Source organism: Zootoca vivipara, chromosome 3 (genome assembly GCF_963506605.1).
Source record: "Zootoca vivipara chromosome 3, rZooViv1.1, whole genome shotgun sequence".
Lineage (NCBI taxonomy): Eukaryota > Metazoa > Chordata > Lepidosauria > Squamata > Lacertidae > Zootoca > Zootoca vivipara.
The window spans coordinates 61,042,686-61,063,453 of NC_083278.1; the positions used below are offsets into that span (position 1 = coordinate 61,042,686).

The 20,768-nt window shown below is 41.9% G+C and overlaps 1 protein-coding gene across 2 annotated transcripts in view; it reads right to left on the reverse strand.

Moving 5' to 3' along the window:
- HIVEP2 (HIVEP zinc finger 2) overlaps positions 1-17,760 on the reverse strand; it is a 155,015-nt gene extending 137,255 nt beyond the window's left edge. The window contains exon 1 of one of the 2 annotated variants that reach the window (XM_035108846.2): positions 17,057-17,760. The gene's annotated coding sequence lies outside the window, so the exon portion shown is untranslated. Of the gene's footprint in view, positions 1-16,065; positions 17,037-17,056 lie in introns of those variants that run through there. The other variant, XM_035108847.2, reaches the window with a different exon arrangement.
- Positions 17,761-20,768: the final 3,008 nt, after the last annotated feature.

Here is a 20,768-nt window from a genome sequence, read left to right on the forward strand (position 1 = left end):
AGCCTTGGCTCCTGAGGTCAAGGAATTTGGAGTAGGGCCCCAAATGATTACTGAAACACGCGAGGAGGAACATATGGGGTGGGAGAGTTCTTAAGATATCCAGTTCCCATGCTGCAACCCATGTTTGGTTTAATTAATTATCTCCTTGGTTTCCCAATCTTTAGTTCGGGATTGGTTGACTGGGAGGTACTGTGCCCGCCCTAAGCAACATAGTTTATGTGCTACTTTTTTTCCACAAGGAGAAGGCAGGGGAAGGAAGGCACACATACCAAGACCTACACCAGATTAAGAGTTTCTCCACAAAACTTAATGAGATAACAGACCCCAGAGCAGTGGTTCCCAACCTTTTTTGCCATGTCCCACCTAAGCATCTCTAAAATTCTGCTGCCTCCCCAACCTGTGACATATCATTCTTATTATTCAAAAAGTGAACTCCTATTCACGTGGAGGAAGCCTAAAAGGCCATTCACTGTTAATAACTCATTCTCAAATTGCCCCCCTGTGGGGCGTGTTCCCCACATTGGGAACCACGACCCTAGAGTCTCATGGATTGACTTGTGCTTACAAGAGTTCAGACTGATTTTCAGAGAACTGAAGAAAACAGAACCAAATCCAGTTAATGCATATTCTAGCCTGCAATAATTTTCTAAACTTCTTCTGTATACCAGGATAGAAATACTGTTTTGCATTCTTTTACAGGCCTCAGAAGAATTTGCATCTCCTTTCCATTAACTGGAAGAGAAAAACAGAGGCATCCAAGTCTTTGATGCTCAGTATGAAAAAGAAAGGTGGGAAGAGAACCTAAAGCTGGATTAGCAAGTGCATAAACATGGAATATCCTGGAAAATGCCAGCTACAGCCTTTAGAAAGGGCTTACACAGTCAGTTGTACACGCCCCCCCCCCAAAAAAAGTAAATTAGATGGAATCAGGCATAAGGATGACTTGAGATAATTGTACCCAAATAAACAATATCTACATGGAAATCAAAACTTGTAGATTATCACGGCATTCTTAATGGGAAATCAAAAGGATTTAATATATACTATATATATATATATATATATATATATATATATATATATATATATATATATAACTTTCAACATAATATGCCATCTGCTCCATTAAAAACACCATTAGAGAAACCACAGAGGATACAGCTATGAAACGTCACTGCAAAAGAGCCAAAATTGGGTACAGTACAGCCCTGGAAGCTAGCACAATTATATACCTGCAATTATAGAATGTGGCCAGAATCAACATAAAGCTCTAGTAAGAACCCACAGCTTTCTCAGCACACAGAAATGAAACAGATATTGCCACTTCATTGTATACCCATTCTTGAAACCAATTTGTTAAAGGTTAATATGGTACTACCAGGATAAATGCCACAGTACTGTTTCAATAACTTATGATGACTTTTCTGTATCAAGTTACACATTACAGGTACTTCTAGAATTTCATATAACCTTCTATAGGTATATAAAAATGTTCCCACTGCGTGCACGGACATAACACCCTTCCTCTGTAACCGCTGAACCAAATTGCATCAAATTAGGACAAAGCGTACCTTGCCCACCAGGGAGGGATCTGGCATAATTTTTTTCCAAAAAAGCACACCTTTCATACCTAAAATTAAACACAAAACACAAAAACGTGGGGCCCAAATTACACATCACCAGCAGAAGCTCTGAAGACTCCAGCAGCATATTACATCAAAACACTAACCAAGTTATGCAACCATTACCATTCAAAACACAAATGACACAAATGACATCAATACACCCCCCCAAAAAAGAAAACCCACAGCAATGCGTGGCTGCGTCAGCTAGTTACTTATAAATTTGGTTGGAAGCTTGTGGTGGCTGGAGGAGGATATAATTTTTTTTCTTTAAAAAAAAAACCTGCTCCAAATAAGCAACTTCTCTTTTATACTCATGTGTGTGTGTGTGTGTGTGTGTGTGTGTGTGTGTGTGTGTGTGTAAAAGATCCTATATGTTGTTTTATATAGATAGTTACTGATGTACAAATGTATCACACAATATTACATAAGTTTCTAAAATTGTTTTCCTAATATATAGGCCATTCCTGAACTAAGTGGAAATATCATAATTGTGTAAATATTATATAACATGCAAGTCTTTACTCGCAAGCTAGTAAACTCTAGAGTGATTGCAATTCTACTGACATACCTCCGGGTGTGCAATAAGGAAAGCAGTCAAAACAGAGTGCTTCTAACTCTGAGTAACTAGTTCTACAGGTTCAGATATTTAGTTTATCAGATTATCTGGTTACTCAGTAATATGCTTATTAACTGACCTCTTTTGCCCAAGGTTATATTTTTGTGCATTCCAGCATATTTTTCCCCAGTGTTATTTGGTTACAACAAAATTATTGCCCTTTCTTTCGTTCAACCAAGCCTCCCACATTATCCAATAATAATAATAATAATAAATTTTTATTTATACCCCGCCCTCCCCAGTCAAAAACCGGGCTCAGGGCGGCTGACACCAACAGAACCACAATAAAACATAAAAACAATTAATTAAAATACAGATTAAAATACAGTATTAAAATTTAAAGTGCAGCCTCATTTCAAGTAGGCCATAAGTGGCTGACACCAACAGAACCACAATAAAACATAAAAAAATTAGTTAAAAATACAGATTAAAATACAGTATTAAAATTTAAAGTGCAGCCTCATTTCAAGTAGGCCATAAATCCAAGCCATGAGGGAGAAAAACACAGGGGTCAGGCTGAGTCTAACCCAAAGGCCAGGCGGAACAGCTCTGTCTTGCAGGCCCTGCGGAAAGATGACAAATCCCGCAGGGCCCTGGTCTCCTGGGAAAGAGCGTTCCACCAGGTTGGGGCCAGTACTGAAAAGGCCCTGGCTCTAGTAGAGGCCAATCTAGCCATCTTATGACTCGGGATCTCCAGAATATTATTGTTTGTGGACCTTAAGGTCCTCCGCGGGGCATACCAGGAGAGGCGGTCCCGTAGGTACGAGGGTCCCAAGTCGCATAGGGCTTTAAAGGTCAAAACCAGCACCTTAAACCTGATCCTGTACTCCACCGGGAGCCAGTGCAGCTGGTAAAGCACTGGATGAATGTGATCCCACGGCCAAGGCATACAGTTAAAAATGGGAAAGCACACGTGGATGTTCAACAATGCTCAATTGTTGCGGGCATTTTCTCTGTTTCAAATTACTTCTTATTATGCTTAATTGGTCAGGGTTGGACTAGATTACCCTCACAGTCCCTTCCAACTCTAGAATTCTATGATAGGGTGCAACACTTGCAATATTCTGTCACAAACTGAGTTTCTGCAGCAGTCATTACTTTAACTCTTGCCTGTTAGTAACAATACAACATTGCTTTTTCAATAAATCACTCATTCAGTGCAGACTTCTAATTGCTGTACAGTCATACCTCGGTTTAAGTACGCCTCGGTTTGAGTATTTTCAGTTTAAGTACTCCGCGGACCTGTCTGGAACGGATTAATCCACTTTCCATTACTTTCAATGGGAAAGTTCGCTTCAGGTTAAGTACGCTTCAGGTTAAGTACGGACTTCCGGAACCAATTGTGTTTGTAAACCGAGGTACCACTGTACTTCTACAAAGTATAACGATTTGGGAACAAACATTAAGGAAACTGGGTTAAGAGATGCAGGTCTTTTCATATTCTTTAGTCAATTTCAACTTTCCCAGATGGACAGGATATAAAATAATAATAATAATAATAATAATAATAATAATAATAATAATAATAATAATATTTAGAGCCATGAATAAAGTATCATCTGAAAAGCATATTGCCCTTTCCACAGTAATGTTAATGAATGTATTTCAGCTCTCTTCATTTTAACTCAAGAAACATTTAATAATAATAACGACTGTTTTATGTTTTGTATACATTGTCTCAGAAATCATTGCAAATCCTTGTAAAAGAGCTCAATATCATGATCATGCCCATATTGGGGGACAGGGGAAGATTTCAGAAAATAACACATTGACTAAAGCCACTTCCCTAGCAATGTCCATGTAAGATTTGAATGGAGGATTTCCCAGTTCATGCGAACAAAACACTAAGACTGCAGTCCTAAACCCACTTACCTGGACATAAGGCCTATGAATTCAATAGGACTTACTTCTGAGGAAACATGGTTAAAGGTAAAGTTAAAGAGACCCCTGACAGTTAAGTCCAGTCAGGGAAGACTCTGGGGTTGCGGCGCTCATCTCGCGTTACTGGCCGAGGGAGCCAGTGTACAGCTTCCGGGTCATGTGACCAGCATGACTATGCTGCTTCTGGCGAACCAGAGTAGCGCACGGAAACACTGTTTACCTTCCTGTCTACCTTCCTTATCTACTTGCACTTTGATGTGCTAGGTTGGCAGGAGCTGGGACCAAACAACGGGAGCTCACCCCATCGCGGGGATTCAAACCGCTGACCACCTTATCAGCAAGCCTATGCTCTAGCTTTCGGAACTTTTCTTTCGGAACTTTTCTATCAAATTCTAACATAGGTCTCAAATAATCTGGAATAGTGATGGGAACTGCCAGGAATCATATGCAACAGCCCCCATGTATAAAAAGACTTGGCAGTCTTTGGAAAAACCACTGATTATCATGGGTGTTCTGCTGCAATCACTATTCCATACTCACACTGGACAGCACAGCCTGCTTTTATGTAGATCCCATTCATCCTGTACCACTTAACACAGAAAAGCTCTCTCAAAAGCTCTCTCAATGGTACCCAAAGGACTACATTTACAAATAGCTGGCACATCTAATATTATTATACACTTCATTTATTGACAGTATACAGAAATAAAGCATAGATGCCACTCCATGCCAGAGAAAAGCACTGCTGAAAGGAAGGTGCTAATTAAGTGTTTGCTCTACATTAATGCATTGCAGCTGCTAACATCTGGCCTTCTTGGACGTTGAAATTTTTTTGCGAAAATATCGATTTCTACTATACTATCTGACAAAAGTTGTCTTTTTCCAGCGAGGAACTGGGCCAGATTTCTTCCATGTCATCCAAATAGAAACAGCTTAACACCTTTTAAAGTCTGTTGGGCTGTTTCTGCCTAGGTAGCAGAACTGCAATTAAAATTATCACCATATCGCCAAGGTGCAAACATCAGCATCTACAACACACACACATCAACGACCTCATGAAGATACAGAGGACAGCCTACACTCTGTGAAAATATGGAATAAATATCTGCATTGACTCCCAGAGACATTTCCTTTTTATCACATCACAAGATGCTATGGTTATTTCTATTTCAGACCTGCCTTTCTTGTAAATTACAAATTGCTCTAAAGAAACATTCTTGAAGTACAACAGCAAGCCAAGTCTTACTAAATATAGTTTTAGGAAAGACACTTAGCTAAGTATGCATTATCAATCTGGTTTCCAAAATAAAACTCCAGTTACCAGAGGTTGATTTCCCAAGTCTTATGCAAACCCAAACCTATCTGCATCTGTGTAAGTAAATCTTTCTGTCTACACCATCATCTAAAGTGGCCCTGATCAGGCAGACAATCTCTTGCAGCATATGATCCTAATTTTGCTTGCATTTACATTCCCAATAATTATTGGCCCAAATTGTGGTTGTTCCAGATATGCTCAGCAATTTGACTAACAGCCCAATCTATTTATGCATATTCATAAATATATCCCATTCATTTCCAAGTAAATTTGTATGGGACTTCATCCCAGCACAGACCCTGACCAAACACAAACCGAAGGCTGCTAATAATAAAAGTTAGGTGTTGCACAATCATGTAAGCTTTGGAAAACTAGCTTATCTTAACCCTAGCCATTCATCTGCAACAATGGAATAATAATACTCCCTTGCTTTACATGAATGTTGTAATGGTAAATAAAGTAGAATATGCAGTCTTGAAGTGGGGAGGGCTTTATTTTATTTTTTTTAATGCTGTGAGCTGGATATATCCAAAGATGTGTTGCCTAAGCAAAAAAGCACTTCCACTCACCCAAGGTGGTCCCCCAAATTCTGCTACATGCACCCCACTGTGCCCCATTTCAGGGAGTTCCTTGACACAGGAGGCTGTTGAAGGAAAGCAGCACCAAGAGAGCCCCCAGTGAATTAGTAGATTTCTGCTTACACTTCCCTAGATCCAAACCTGCATGTATGGGAAACAACTCCTACCCCCACTGCCATACACTCATCACTCATGTCCAGGAACCTGGTGTTTGCAAGGGATACATGTCTGGAGTATAAAGAAACACAACGTTTTCTCAAGTGAACAGCAAGCTGTATAGAAATGAAGACCAGATTACTGAGGTCCAGATGAAAGGGGTTTCACTACATATAATTTCCAATATAGCAGTTTTAGGAGAAGACACTATTTAAACCTGTAAACACGCATTCAAAAGGAATAAAAAACAGCTATTTGCAATCCTTCCTCCCAGACCATGACACTAAATGGCTTTTCCATATCATCAGCCTGAAACATATGAGGACCTTCTGTGCTCCAGCACACACAGGCTGTAAATAATCACAGTGTCTATTTATTCCTTCCTTTGGATTGCCAACCACAATCCACTTGGTTGACAAAGTGTCATGTGATCCAGATTGTCCTCCACTATTATAGCCTGTCTTGCGGACTTGAACTATTGACCAGGATCAGGTGACACGCTGCAGATATATTAAAGCAAAACTACACTGAAGCAAACGTAAACAGAAATAGGCTTTAAACACACTTCATGAGGCACAGAGGCCTGGCTTAACATTCTTCAGCAAAACTGAACTAGTTTCTATATACTGTAGTATGAAACACAAAGTGTCAATACAGAAGAAAATGTAACACTTAATAATAACAGTAATAATTTGTATGCTGCCTTCCATCCATAGATCTCAGGGTGGTTCACAACATAGAAATTCAAGATAAAAAAGCACGAAGTACATAATAAAAACAAGAACAAAAGCAAACTCTAAAAAGATCCACTGAATAAATGTCATCCACAGCAAAAAAAAAAAGCAATCTGTATAAGATTTTGAATCTTCACATTCTACTAAAAACAAACCTGGGATGGACTTGTTGCAAAGAAGTCTTTTTGCAGGGAAAAGAACTTGTCTCCAGATTCAGTCTAGAAATAAGTAGTTTGAAGCATTGCCACTTTGCCATGTATGTAGGATCCCAATTCGAGTACCAATTTCAGGACAGGGTCAACAGCAAATGGCTTACTCCTAGTCCCTGGGGCAGAGCTGTAACTATGGCGAGGTTAGCCATTTTTTTTGCCCAGGGGTGCCACTGAGACTCTCAGCCTATGTGTGTGTGTACAAAAATGCACATGGGTGGGTCTTTTGCCGCCCAGGTAAAACTGGGTCTTTTGCCTAGGTAAAATAAAGCCTAGTTTCGCCCCTGCCCTGGGGGTGGAAAAGGAGGCCTGGTATCTAGGCCATGTGTTCATAATGGTCAAGGCCAGTCTGTCAGACTCCATGCAATTCCTGTTTTGTGGCCACCGTGCAGAAACTGCCACAAAACTCTGTTGTGGACGCAACTCCACACTGTACCCACAACATGCAAGAGCTACCGCTACAGCTGCAAGTCTCCATATAATTGCAGCAAGTAGCACATCTCCACACATCAACGGAGCACAATAGCAGTCTCAGCTAAGGCTAGCATGGAGGCTGTCTAGACAACATGAACAGTTAATTAATGTGGTGAGCCAATCTCATACATCATTACTGCCATGTGGAGCCACTGCCACACAGCACTCCTAGGAGTTTTCATGTGGCAGCCATATCCTAAGCACAGCCCCATATCTTTGTGGTCTCTAGTTTGTATGGACATTCAGGCAACATCCACTTTCTTAAATTCATAGCAGAGCTATACAAACTATTAAAGACAAGAGAAAGAGAGGAACCCTAGCATATCTGCTCAGCCCTGTTTCAGTCCAAGGTCTAGCTTGTTTTCTACCAGGAGATTGATGCATACGTACCCTCAACCCTGCAAAGGAGGTCTACATTTCCCATTGCCATCTGACTCAACTTTTCCTCTGTTTGCCTGGTAAGTTTAAAGTTGCCAGATATTTGGGGGTGACTTGGCCATGACTTACTGGGGAGGGCAGACAGGAGCTGTTACACTTGTCTGGAACAATTACGTCCTTGGATATGAATGCTAGGATGGGTTTTCTATTTAAAAAACAGCACCCACCCTACAAGATTAATGGGCCAGAACACATCAGTTGGGAGACTTTCCAATTTTACTAGGAAATAGCAAAGAAAAATGAAGGACTCATCACGACTTTGCAAACAATTTTGCCGTGTACCCACAGCAGTGACCAGAGGAGGAATGTACTCTAGGAGGGATGCAGAGAGAATAAACAACATGATGCATCTGCAACAGCACAACCTTAGTTCTGCACTGGGATGGAAAACGGTTATAAAGCAAAGGTGCCCAACACAGGAAATGGATGCAAAGGGTAACAAAAGAGCACCCATTGCTCAGACTTCAGGAGACCAGGAACAAAGGAAGGTTACAAATGGTTTTTGTTCGCTCAAGTCAACTAGACTAAATGCCTGTCAGGGGTCAGTGGCAGAAGAGTACAGGTCTCAAACAAGATATACTACAACAGATCAATAGATGTTTGGCCAAGGAGGAAACTTTCACAAACTAACTCAGTCAGATACTGAATGTGTAGCGCCTGCATCAATTCATGCTACTAGTCAGGATGAGGACTAAGCTGAAAAAGCTACAGCATATTAGTGCAAACAACTTGTAGTCCTGGATGCTGATGTTCCTTCTTAACTCTTCCTGCCATTATCATTATCCCTGGCAGTGTGGTTATTATAAGAGAATAGAAAGTACAGGGAAAGATAGTTCTCGGACAACTCCCATCATCCCTGATCAATGGCCATGCCGGCTGGGGCTGATGGGAGTTGCAGTCCAGCAACACCTGGCATCACGCTGAGATCTGGGAACCCTATGGCCCTAAACTCCTTGGTCCCCAGTTTCCAGCTTTCCAAACAATAGTTAAAACTTCCTGTCTCTATGCCCCTCTGCGTAGCTACTTTCCCACTGACTCATCATTTTTTCAACTCCACCTTTCCACCATGCCCCACATCCTTTAACAACATGTCTTTTGAACAAGCTCTTTTAGCACTTTTCTCTTTCCTCCCACACTGTACAGCCTCTCCATAAGCACTATGAAGCTTCTTCAGACACTACTCCTCAGTCAACTACTTCTTGCCTCAATTTCCCGTCTCCTCTGCCCTTTTAACTCATTCACCACCTAACCTTCCTTCAGATGCTGTTTTCATCCTCTGTTCTACACCCTTACTTCAACATAAGCTTTACCCTGAGCTCCCTGTCTTTTAGTTTCACTACATCCAGAGACTCTTCTCAGTCTTCATTCTGCCCTTCTGTGCTGTTTTAGCCCCAGCCAAACTAGCAATTTTCCTTCCCTTACTGAAGCTGGACTGCACTGTTTAGATCCCTATGCAACTGAATATTTGGTGCCATCACAATCACTATCAGAGAGGGTTCACTGCCAATGAAGCGCAATATACTATAAGCTGCCCCAATAAAGGGGAAGCCCCCAATCAGAAGTTTACAACTCTATTTTGGAAGTTTTACATTGCTCTAAATAGCTGTCATTATCTTGTGATGAGTTGTTCATCTGCAGCAACTCATTTCCCCCCACATCACAACAAATGGTTTATGCAAGTTTGTAGTGATGTGAATAACAGAACCCTATAAATCACTGCTTGCAAATGGCTCACCATGTAACAGACACCATGTGGAGCAATATGAAAAGACTTCCATACTATGTAGATAAGCCCCAAACCTGTACAGAGATCCTTGAATTAATGTTTACTAAATTATTTAAGTCAGGGCAGAAATCAGATGAAAACTATTAGTATTCAATATTTTTTACTCTAAACAAGCATTTGTATTATTCAATACTAAATAAAAGTCAAGCATCTAATTTCGGTTCCAAAAAGTGATTGGCAGCCAGCAGCAATATATGGAATCCCAATACATTTCAACACCTACAAAGAGTACAATTCTTGTTTTTAAAAACTTTAAAACACATTACTTTTCTCATATTTACATTCATCTTCCTTGCCATGTAACTGATCTTATTGACAAGCCTCCTACAGTGTGTGGGTTGATTTAAATCACCAATAAAAAAGGGCAAATTCTAATAAAATTTCCAACTTTCTTATTAATAACTTCCTTAACACATATGCGTACTAATATGTTGGTATAATAAATAAACCATATCTGTTCACAACAGAATAAAGCCTTTATACCACTCAAGAAGCACGTCTTTTGCACTACTATTTATATATATTTAGAGCAGGAATAGCCAACATGTTTTTGGGCTACAATTCCCATCAACCCCAGTAGCATAGCCAATGGTCAGGGATGATGGGAGTTGTACTCAATATCATCCGAAGGTTAAGCATTTGGCCCCCTTAATGAAGGAGGGGGTTTATCGCACTGACTCTTCCAGAGTGTTTTATCTGCTGAACAATTATAGCAACAACATTGTGGAGAATGTGGCAAGATTTTTGAGTGACGCCATGAAATTATGTCACCATAGGTCCTAGGAGCCATTTTTGTAACTCACGATATCTGGACAGTTTTATCCTAAAGTATCTCCTACTATGTTTTGTTAACTGTGTTATGTTCTGATCCATGTATATGATGCACTTTTTCTATGCCAATAAAGGAGATTGATTGATTGAACATCCGAAGGTATCACATTGGTTAGAGGAAGATTAATCAAGAATTGTGTTTGGTTTTCTCTATACATATGCAAAGCCATGAACCCATATTACTTACTATACAATTTAGACTGTAATCCTAAACACACTCACTCTCAAGCAAGTTCCACTGAACTCAATGGTACTTACTTTTAAACAGACATACATACCACTGCATTATAAGTGTACAGAATTTTAGAGGAGAAGGGCTAGTAAGTTATTGGCCAGAACAGTGTTACTCCATAACATGGAAGTTAAATGTTCATGCTGTTCACAATTCGCACAATAATATGTATTATTTTGATTGGGCATACATGCTAAACCATAATTCATTGTGATGGGAATGAGGCACAGAATCCTCAAGCTTCCTCCTTCAGTACAACCACAAGGAGGGGATCAGAAGCTTTTGCTTCCTTTATGATTAAATACAGTTTAGTGTTACATCCAAACCCCATGGTGGTTAATCTTAACTATGGTTTATTGAAACAGTTCAACTTCATATCCCATGGCTTGGAGTTTCCTTGTTGGAAACATTGTGATCAGCCACAATTTATTGTGTTACAAGCTGCAGCTGATCAAAACCACAAGTGAAAGCTTCTGAACTCCTTGTGGTCTCACCATAAGAGAAGATTGCACAAGCCTAAGGGACTCACTGCTGCTGCACATTACTGTCACAATAAACCATGGTTGATCTTAAACTTCATCATACCATCCATATGTAGCATTTATGTCATATTTACATTCTTTGACCTCTCAAGTCAAATATTTCATCCCTGACTTCTTCTTTTACATAGAAAACCTTTAACACAATGTTTTTGACAGGTGTGAATTCAGTTTTAAGATATCATTAATATAGATTTTAATGCATTTGCACTATATCCAGATATGATTTTGAATCAAGTTATTTTTAAAGGACATATTATATAACTGGCTTTTAAATAATAAAATCCAAATTATATAAAATTTTGAATAAAAGCTGCATCCTTTATTTTAAAAAACATTAATTCTATTTACCCTGCTACAGTAAAGTTTTTCAATGAGATTTAATCTCTCCTTTAGATTTATATTACAAAACTGTTGATACACAAAGATTTATATTCTGGCCCCCTTTTCTACAACCTTAGCACTGATAACTTCACATTTTCCCCACTAATGGGGAAACTGAAGCAAAATGGTACAGTACTTGCCTCTTTTAGGGTTGCATAAATTACATTTTTCATTAATTATCGATATAAATAAAATATGTACATCTGGTCAAGTGTAGTGATAGCTTTTTTCCTTATATCAGAGGATACCTCCAAGGTTTTAAGGCCAAAGTTTATTTTGATTGCTAGTCGTCCCCCCCCCCCCCGAACTGATTGAAAAAATTAAAATTCAACTCCTCATAATATTGTGGTGTGTGTGTTTTTCTTGATGGAAGGCCACATTAGTCTACTAGTATAAGTAATAATCCAGTATAAGATATTAAGACAGACAGACGCACAATTACTCAGCAAAGCCAACATCCATGCATATTTTTCTGTGTTTTGTCCTCATGGTAACAAGGACTATAAACAGATCTCACACATGAGAAAATATACAGTAATCAAAATCCTTTTGGGCCATTTGTACATTGTTGCCACAGAGTTTGGATTAATTATATGAATATTAGGGAGGCATATATTCCAAATTTGCTTTATTTGGCCGAGTTACATTTGGTCATTTATGCCAACTGAGGAAATTGGAACATTTTGTGTCACAGTCTTTTATAAGTGAGATTTCCGGCCAGTGATTTAGCTGTTGACATCCAGTCAGTATTCACCTTATCCCATACTTGGCCACCCTGCCCCTTCAACTTAATCTATGGCCCCTTACATGCCCCCCCTCCCAACAAATATATCCTGAGTCTCTTAAGGTTTACAGAAGATATCCTACCCCAACTTTCACACTGCCCAGCTCTGTTCCAACTTCACAACTCTCAGCCTACTTGCTTCCCCCACATCCATGCTTCACTTGTTATAGACTGTCAACAGCATGTTCAGCCCCACCTGGCCCTATGCCTCACAAAGTCTACCTTAAATTAACCGGTGGTTTGCTTTTCAACATAGCCACACTGTTTTATCAACAGTCTACCAAAAACTTTTCCCGCCCAATGGAAGCAAAGAGTGTGCAAAAATACATATATTAAACACACAGACGGAGCCAGTGTGATGTGGCTTGAGTGTGCAGCTTGGATGTGGGAAACCCAGATTTGAATCCTCATTTAGCACCAAAGTTGACAGGGCACCCTTATGCAGGCCACTGTATTTCAGCTTAACCTATTTTACAGGGCTACTATGAAGCTCAAATGCAACAATAATATGCAGAGTCCTATTTGCATAGGCCGCAATAACTCCTGTGTCTCATATATTCGGATACTTGTAAAGATACCATACACAAGGCTGGCCTTACAAAATTTATGGCAGAACCTTTTAGACTTCTACAATGGTAGGACAAGAGGCAGCAGCTGTGCTAGTACAGTGGTCAGGTTCAAGCAGCATGGGATAATTTGTCCTCAGATGACAGTATTAAAATATGTCAGTCCAAGGAATGGCTTGTAGAACAGTCTTCACAGGCATGGACTTTGGGATCATGAGAATGTTTAAAGTATTTTTACTAGAATTTGGTTCTCAGTCGTGTGTGCACGTGGATGCACACGCACATGTACACAAACTGCGTAGGAAAGCCAAGTAAGACAAAATTTAAAACCTCTATCCTAGCAAAAACATTCTGTTGTATGATGCATACAATCCTTTATTTCCATGCCAAAACATTTTTGTTTCATCCGATTTGTCAAGATCAATTTGTGATGTTGTTTTTTGTCTTATGAACATTGTATCAGAAAGGAAAAACCAAATCAACTCGTGCTTTCTGGCATTAAAACACTATATCTCTAACTACATTAAATTTCTGAACATTAAGGATGGAATCTTATACCCATTTAGCAGGAATTACTTCTAAGTAGACCTGCACAGCTTTGCTCTGTAAATATTCCTGCCATCTTTCAGACCTCAACCACAATATTGTCACTGAAACACTACACCTATACAACTTCCTGTTTCTTAACTTTCATGCGGAAATTTATATTATCTCTAATAAAAGCACATCTAAAATTAATAATAACAGAGCTCAAAAACCATATTGGAGGTAATGCTAGAGTCAGAGATTAGGAAATGGAAATATAAAATAACCTTAAGTACTAAACAAATATAACTTTTACAATGAACATAAAAAAGTTTCCAATAATACATTTTTATTAACGAAAACTGACAAAATACAGGAGCCCAAGCAAAATTTCAGAATGTTTACATAAGAAAAAAATTGAACTAAAAAAAATTGATTTTATGAACTGGCATCAAATGCCAACTATGATCAGTGCTTTACCAATGACAGTGCCAAGATTCCCATGGAACTTTAACCCACAGATATTCTTTGGACCAATAACTTTATTTAGATAGCATAATAAACTATACCACATCCTGCACACTTATGCATAGACATTAATTTATTTATCTTGAAAGTATGGATATAAATCATGTTTCCTCTTAGCAAGCTACAGAATATACCATACTAAACTAAAGCTCTACTATGCTAAAGCTCCTAAACACATTTACTTGCAATTCCACTGAAACCAGTGTCATATAGGAAGACCACGTCATTCATTATTAATATTCATTATTAACATTTGTATAGCACACAATGGCTAATATTCTCTAAAGCATATGTCTATTAATTCTGTAAAGGGAAAAAAACCCAACTGATCACTTTCTGTCAATATAATACATATTAGCACATGTGCAGTTTCAAACTCCAATAGCAATATTTCAATTTAATTCATATGTCTGATAATGAAGGCATAATGAGTTTAGGAGAGAAAAAAATCAGTCAGTAACTGCATCCCAACGAAGTAGAAGTGTGCGTGTACACATATACACACACAATGACGTAAGTGCTTCATGTTTTTAATAAGTACAACATACACAATCTAAAAGGAAAAACAACAAAATTATTGTGGCATACAAGCAAGTGTGGAGAGGGAGACCAGGGTCTTACTAATTTATAAAAAATAAACAGATTCTTACATTAGGCCTCTGTTACTGGATCGATAGTAAACATTTTTGCATATTTTTCTTAAGAGCTACAATAAACATGGGTGGAGGGGAGCTGCCATCCTTTTTCACAGCACTCTGTATAGTGTATGGGGTATAATAATATTTATTGGAGCTCAGGGACATTGCAGGTTGAGAATCATATTAAGGGACCCTTTTTGAAGCCTGAAAATGACATACAGTACATGTTTCTCTGAAAAATAAACATGGAACATTGCCGTCCAGGCTAAACCAGGGATTTCCCCTTGAAATGCCAGCTTCCCATCATTACAGGGGTAATAAATTCTAAAGGGAAACTGCCAGGGAAACCAGCTATATCCCTCCCTGCCTGCCTCCTCCAGTTCCCCCAAAGGACGCTCTCAGGCAAGTAGATGCTTAAGGAGGGGGGGGGGGCTCAGCACAAGCATGGATGTGCGCGTTACATAATCATACCCAAACATCCATATGCACACGCATTATATAAGAAATGCATTTCTCTGCAATCAAATAGGAGAGGGTGGAAGGGGAGGATGACGGAGGGGGTGGGGGGCGAAACCGCCTTCGTTCCAAACCCCTCAGGGGAGCCCATGTGCAGAAGTGGGGAGAGAGAGGGAGATCACATCTGCTTTCGCAGCAGCGGCAGCAGCAGCAGCAGCAGCAGCAGCAGCAGCAGCAGCAGCAGGCAGAGCCCCTTGTTAACCCCCTTCCTGTGGCTTTTACACGTCATGGAACATTCCCGGAACGGGCCAACGTTCCACCCACTTCAGGGAACAGACATAAAGGCGCAACACACCAGATAGCCTTCTCCCTTTACCCCTGTCCGCCCTGCGCACATTCGTCGCAAACCTACACCCCCCCCGCCACCCTCCTCTTCCCCCGCGCGCACAGCTGCTGCTGCTGCCGTCGCCACGAGCTGCTGCTGCTGCTGCTTCCTCCTCCTCGGCCCCCCTCCAGGGGCTCCCACATGCCACCTCCGCCCCACGGCCGCAAGGAGAAGACGACGTCGAAACGAAGGCAATTCAGGCGGCGGCTACTGCCAAGTCACCCTGAGCCCTTGGAGGCGGTGACTGAAATTCCTTCCGACAGCAATCGCCCCACACACACACCGCGCGCCGCCCTTCAAGGCCCCCTCTGCCCCCTCAGCGAAGCAAGCGCGCGCGTACGCGGGGGGGGGGGTTTGTCCTCCCCTTCACCTCGCCGCCAGCTACCTTGGCATGGGCAGAGCGGTGCTTCAGCCCAGCAGCGGCAGCCGTGTCGCGTCGCCTCCTCTGGGGCTTTCTCTCTCTCTCGCTCCCTCGCTCGCTCGCTCGCTCTCTGCTCTTCCTCCGCCTCCTCATCTGCTCATTAGTAACCATGCACATACTTCTTCCCCACAGGAGGAGATTACGCAAGGCAGCCTGCGCCTCATCTGCATACACTTACATGCTGGGTATTCCCCACATTCCCTAGCAGTAAGGCCACTAGCGAAGACCTTCCCCTTTGCGCACAGAGAGAGAGAGAGAAAGAAGAGGGAAGCAACGGCAACTTGTGAGGGAGAGACGGAGGGTTTTCTGGAGGGGGGGGGAAGGGAAGGGGATGGGAGGCGGTTCCCAGCGAAGGTTGCCAGATATGAACTTCTTATAAACACGAAGCAAAAGCCAGCCTGGATAGACCCGAGCCTTTCCCGAGGACGTGGTGGTGACAGACCCTGGGGCTGCCTCTGCCCTCAAGGCTTCCATTAGTCGCTCTATCGACTGCATCGGAAATGCTTGAGCATCCCAGCGCAGCAGCGAAAGGAGACCAGTACATATTCCTAGTTTCCCCCGGCCCCATCTTCCTCAGCACCATCTCCCCAAAGGAAACTGGAGTTCAGGGAAATGGGGGGGGGGAGTGATGCTACCCATCCGAACACATTAAGTCCCCCCCCCTTTTCACCCCGCTGGCAAAACCTTGAGCTCTCACCCCTGTGTATGTAGCCTATATTATTTAAAAGTCTTCTTTCAGTACATGCACGCAAGCCAGCAAAAGCACTTGCGCTCTGACTACCAAAGGGGGTGGGGGTGGACAAAAACAACCAGCGACATGACACTGCCTCTCTCTCCCCTCCACAGTGACAGTAAAACCCCTGACCGTGGCCATCAAGACCACCTCAAAGGGTTGTCAGTTGCTTCGAGCCCCACAGGAAAAAGAAGGGGATGAGTATTTGCAGCAGGAGCTCACCTGGGAGTCACCGAGGAGGAAAGCCCTCTAACTGCCGCCCTTCTTGTTGCTGCTGTGCTGCTGGTGGTAGTGGTGTTGTTGTTGACGACCGGCCCGTGTGTGATTTCTTGTTGCTCTCTTGCTAAGCCTGGGTCTGCCTTTAGATGCCTTGCTGCATTGCTTTATATAGAGAGGCAGAAAGAGATATTCCGACAGCCAAAGGGCGTCTGATTCGTGTCTTTCTATTCAAACCGATCATTCATCTTGCTTGGCTGTTTTCCGCCTTCTCTTTTCCCTTTCTCTCTCCGCGTCAGCTCGACTTTATTACCAAAAAACAACAACCACCCTATACACGCATATATAGATGTAGATATATATGCACACGTATCAAGGGCAGGCCCGAGAAGCCGCAGTTGTAGTGTGTGTGTGTGTGTGTGTGTGTGTGTGTGTGTGTGTGTGGTGTGGCGTGCGTCCCCCCCCCCTTTTCTCCTCCCTTCTGGATGATAGGAGCCTCTGATCTGCAGACAGACTGGGTTATTCCTGGCACCACTTCCCAGAACAGAAGTTACAAGGGGAGAGCGAGCGAGCGAGGGGAGAGCTCAGCCAGTGATGTCATCGGATCCCCCAGCGCGTCCCAGGGAGGGAGGGAGGGAGGGAGGCAGGCGAGGAGGCTGAACCAGAAGGCGAGCAGCGCGAGAGAGCCGCCGCGGGCTCCGCTGCTCGCCTTTGACAGGCGGAGTGCGTAGGAGAGGGGCACCAAGGCGGGGCTGAGAGAAAGAGAGAGGGAGGGAGAGGAGGAGAGGAGGCGGGGCCTCCCTGGGAGCGGAGAGCTAGGCGCCTCCCTCGCCGGTCAGGGGAGATCTCGCTTCCTCTTCCCTCCCCCGCGGAGGGAACTCCCAGGAGAGCCGGTCTCAACTTGCCGGGCAAAAAAAAAAGTTGTGCGACTTCCTCGCATGAGAATTTCCTTTAAGGATGTGGGTGGGATCTTCTTTCCCGCGGCCAGGCTCTCCTTCCTCCTCCTCCTCCGCCCTTTTTGGCTGCTTTCCGTCCCCGGTCTCCGCCTCCCTCGCCTGGCCAAGGTCATTCCTGCGGCATTTCTTCCTTGCTTTCTTTTTTTAAAGTTCGCCTTTTGCGGCTTCTTCCGGCCTTCTGGTGCAGGCGGCTGCGCGGCGAGTCGCCTGCCCCGCTGCTCTTTTCCCTCGATGCGCCCGGGGGAAGTTCGTCTGATGCTGGCGGGACCTCGTTGTTGTTCCTGCGGCCTCGCTGCTTCTGCCTTGTCCTCGGCGGCATGCGATTTTTGAAAACAAAATGTCTCACTTAGCGGCGATGCTTCAGCAGTAGCCGGTGTGGCTTTTCAGGCGGGAAGCGATTAGTTTAGGGAATCTTCTTGCTTTGACATTGGTGATTAGCCGCAATATTTACCATAGCTGCCAAGTTTTCCCTTTTCTCGCGAGGAAGCCTATTCAGCATAAGGGAAAATCCCTTAAAAAAGGGATAACTTGGCAGCTATGATATTTACTTGCGTTGTTGGGGGGGGTCTTTTTTTCTCCCCATGGCAGGTAAATAAATTCATTTTAAAGAGGTGCGGGGGGTGGGTTTCGTAATAAAAATATTGTTTGGTTGATTTGCAGATTTATAGAAATTGTCCAGGTCAGATGACGTTTTTTCATGCATGTTATGGGAACGCCAGCAACTCTTTCTTCAAAGGACTGTCAGTCTGAATAGTATGAACTTCGGAGTTTGTCTGTGTTCTCTGAGCCAATCCAAATTTGCAGCTCTTTACCTCAGCTGGGTTTGAACCATTCTCAAGCAGATATGGAATGGAATTTGAAAAATGGGATTTAGTAGAATCTAAATTCACATGACTTAAGTTTGGATCACACAAAACCATCAGCAAGCGGTGCCATAAAACTTACGGAACCAAAACTTGTTGCTGCAGTAGTATAAAAAAATACAGGCTCAAAGAGACATGGAGCCCCATTCCCCAAGCCATCTTCAAAGCCACATCCTTTTCTATGGACTTAACATAACTTAATAATAAAACAGACAAATAACCTAATAATAATCACCATGGACTTATGATTCAGAGAAGAGACATGGCTTTGGGGTATAGCATCTGCTTTGCATGCAGAATGTCCCAGGTTCAATCCTCAGCATCTCCAGGTAGGGTTGGGAGAGACCCCTACTTGAAATCCTGGAAAGCTGCTGCCAGGCAGTATAGGCAATACTCAGCTGGATCAGGTGGTCCAGGTGCACCTGTGCATTTGTGGATGAAGATGGGAGTCATCACATCCACCACATTAAATATTGGTATTGTTTTTACTTGTACTTTTATTGTTTCTTTTATTTCTTATATTGCATTTTATTGTGTTGGAATTTGACTTCTATGGAATTCAAAATGTAAAACTGCAATTGCATTTTGTAATACTACAAAATACGATTTATAAGAAATAAAAGCAGCAGTAAAAGTACATCACATTACAATTGCTACAACAGGCAGAAAAATCATTAAGTAGACTGCCAAGAGCCCAAGACCAGCAATTTTCAAATAGTCTTTTTTTTTTTTTTTGCAGGGGGAGGGTAGTTTGGGAACCACTGAGCTAGATGGGCAGTAGTCTGACTGCATAATACATCTCCCCATGTTCCTTTCTACCAAGTAGTATTATGTGTCTTCTCTGAATATGACTAAAGTTGATTATCCCACACAAAACCAAGAATCTGAAGCATGACGACACAGTCTATAGACAAAGTTGTGATTTGATGGTGGATTTGGAGAGACTCCATACAAAAACTACGCCTCCGGTTTGTGTTTTTGTGCCACTGTGGCACTACAAAACATTGCATTGGTTATTTTTACAGTGTGGTCTGTGGGCATGGATTTGAGCTGTTGATCCATCTTTTTCAACATAGTGTACAATTCTTGTAAGAAACTATAGGAAACACACATTATTATATTTGAAATGGAAGCTCTTGTAGTTCTCTGATTTCTGGGTAATTTGCAGCTACTTTCGATTTTCACACATCCTGCCAAGGCTTGGAGTTGGCTTCTATAGTGTAGAGTTGTAATTTAAAACCACCACCTCAAATTAGAGTTTAGCCACACTGCCACAACCTTGGACTGGTAGTTCGGAAGAACTGCAATCTGTTTGTTCATACCAAAAGCCCTTTCCTGGCTATGTGAAATGCAGTACCCTCTGGGATTGGTCCTGAGTGTCTGTAATAATAGTAGGAATTAAAATGTTATGTGAATAGTGGCATGGAAAGAAGCAGCTCTGGGGAACTCCAACCAAGAAATGTGACCTAGGAAAGTAATCGTTCTGAGATCAAGTTGTTAAGAATCACACAGTGTTAAGTAAAGTTTGTACCACGCTTGGATCCCCTGTGGCACCATTTTATACTGTTTGCAGCAGCAAATATTACAGTGTTTTAAGAGGTGTTTTTTTTAAAAGCAAAATAGTCTAGTTAAAGCCTCCAGGTCATTGTTTAAAATAAACACTGATAAAAAGTGGAAAATATTGGGGGGGGGAAGCATTTATTTACAGAAAGTTGCAAAAGATAAGGACAACAAATTTCAGTCAGTAAAAAGAAACAGAAGAATTAAGGGGTATCTTACAATTTTCCATTTGGTGAGAGAGGGAGTACAAATTTTGACATACCTGAAGTGTTCTGTGTACCCAGAAGAAACACTACATATACAAGTTGCAAATTGTTCACAGGAATTCAAAGTAAAGGA